Genomic DNA, 2,744 nt, shown 5'->3' with positions numbered 1-2,744 from the left:
CAACCTTTTAACAAAGTGTGATTGGGATGTGGTTTGTCGATGATTAATAAGCCGATAATAAATGAAAATGGTTAAAAAATATGAATAAAATATTTGATTAACCAAAGCGTGATGTCACGATAATAAATGTTAAAAAATATTCATTATTAACAAAAATAAAAGTTTAAGGTCACGAAATGAGAAGTTTATTGAGAAAAAATATGTAATAAGACATGTAAAAAGATGCGTTATTTTATTGTAATGAAAAAAACGTGGAATTAAAGTGTTTATTTTAATATATTATTCGTGATTTTTTTAAGAATTGTAAACATTTGATACATATTATTATAAATTTTTATTAAATTTATTTTATTTATATTTTTATCCATAAAATCTAGATATTTTATATATTATATCAAACATAAACATGATTGTTCTGAAATAATTTTGTTAACTATTCAAATAACATAGATCAAACAATTCCTTAAAGTTTTTTTTTTTATGTTATGTTTTGTTAGTTGTGTATTAATATATATAAATTATCTTAAAAAATAAAAAATTTGAAATTTGAAATTTGAAAAATAGGTATCATTATAATGAGATATTTGATATGAATATCAAAAGAAAGAAAGAAGAAGATGTCTGAGTTTGAGTTAGTGTTCTTCCCTTCGCCGGTGATGGGTCACATCGCTCAACTCCTAGATCTAGCAAAGGTCATGGTAGATAGAGATGTTCGTCTTCAAATTACATTCTTCCTCGTTAAGATGTCAATCGACCCTGTCAGCACCAACTTTATCGATTCACTCATGATCAATAATAACGATGATCATCGCAACATCAAATTTCTACTCCTCCCTCACCTAGATCCTTCATCAGATTGGAAATACAACACGACCGGCACCCTCCTCCATCTTCTCGTCCAACATCACAAACCAAACGTCCGTCGCGCCGTCGCTCAAATCCTAGCGGCGCCGGCGACCGGATCCTCATCAAGGATCTCAGCATTCGTTGTTGACATGTTGTGCACTCCTATTATCGACGTCGCCGACGAATTCTCTATTCCCTCCTAGTCCTATATCTTCTTCACATCCAACGCCGCCTTCCTTGGTCTAATGCTTCACTTCCAGGATCTTCACAACAACCACGCTCAACAAATACCCGACTTGGAAAATTCCAAAACCGATTTGATTGTTCCCAGTTTCGAAAAATCAGTCCCACCATCCGTCTTGCCATTCGTACTCATGGACCCACAATGCTGGTGCACTAGATTCCTCATCTACGCAAGGGGGTATAGAAAGGCCAAGGGGATTATAGTCAACACCTTTGTAGACATTGAACCTTACGCGCTTCGTTCTCTCTTGCCACAGCCGGCTCCGCCGGGATCGTCGACTTCAAGCCATATCATTCCGCCTATCTATCCCGTCGGACCCATGTTGAACCAGACCAAAAACGAAGACACTGAACATTCAGAATCATCCGATTCTGTTATAGCCTGGCTAGACCATCAACCGCAGTCGTCGGTGGTGTTTCTCTGCTTTGGAACCCGTGGAGTGTTCCAAGCCGAACAGGTATAAAATAATCAATTCTAACTGTTGTCTATAATACAATTAGAAGCTATGTTAATTTGGGTGCCTTCATACATTACATTGATAAATTAAACAGATAAAAGAGATTGCTCATGGTCTTGAAGAAAGTGGATACCGTTTCCTCTGGTCGATCCGGCGGCCATCAGGAGGAAGGAAGTTTCCGGGAGATTACTCGGCGGCTGCGAGGAGGTTTTGCCGGTGGGATTTCTGGAGAGAACAAAGGAACAGGGGATAGTTATCACAGGTTGGGTCCCGCAGCTGGCGGTTCTTTCACACGGGGCGATTGGTGGGTTTGTGTCTCACTGCGGATGGAACTCTTTGCTTGAAAGCATATGGTGCGGTGTGCCGGTGGCGACATGGCCGATATACGCCGAGCAGCAACTAAACGCGTTTCAAATGGTGAGGGAATTGGGATTGGCTGTGGAGATCAAGCTGGATTATGAAGGCACTGGCTTTGGCAAGAATCGTCATGAGGTCAAAATGATTGTTTCTGCAGAAGAGGTGGAGAGGGGGATAAGGGAGCTGATGAAATCCGAAAGCCCGGTAAGAGAAAGGGTCAAGAATATGAAAGAGAAGAGCAGGACTGCACTAGCACAAGGGGGTGCATCTTATATTTCTCTTGGAAATGTCATTCAACAAATTATTATGCCCTAGCAGGAAAAATACCTCAATATGGTGTTATTATTACCTATGGAAGAATAACATAGGAATAAAGTTTATTATTAATGGGTGGTGGGATGGGATATATACCACCTATTTTATTCCTATATAGAAGAATAAAATAAATAAAATTTACTTTAAGGTGGTTTATATATTAATATATATTATAATAATGCCACATTAGGAATGTCTATTTAAGTGGTTACTAAGAAACTTTGAAGCTTTAGTTTAAGCACCTCAGCTATAAGATAGACTCTTTCAAGGGGACTATGTCCCAAATTTTGTTCCACTCTGTTCCAAAACATCAAAACATCGTGGTTTTAGCTAACCCATCAAATTTTTAACTCCGTTTACATTTTATTTTTAACGATTTATTTCTCAATTCTCATTTCTGTCTCTCTCTCTTATTGATCTATAAGGGCGCCGATTAGTAGGAATAGAAAAAAAACAGGGATCTCACGTACCAGATCTTCAAAATCTCTAGCAAAGTTTCAAGAGATTCAAGATTTTCACGACAAT

At 37.9% G+C, this 2,744-nt stretch overlaps 1 pseudogene; it reads left to right on the top strand.

Annotated features, from left to right (window-relative positions):
• Positions 1-656: 656 nt before the first annotated feature.
• LOC124926190 lies at positions 657-2,294 on the top strand (annotated as a pseudogene).
• Positions 2,295-2,744: the final 450 nt, after the last annotated feature.

Source organism: Impatiens glandulifera, chromosome 1 (genome assembly GCF_907164915.1).
Source record: "Impatiens glandulifera chromosome 1, dImpGla2.1, whole genome shotgun sequence".
Lineage (NCBI taxonomy): Eukaryota > Viridiplantae > Streptophyta > Magnoliopsida > Ericales > Balsaminaceae > Impatiens > Impatiens glandulifera.
This window is presented reverse-complemented; position numbering and strand designations above follow the sequence as displayed.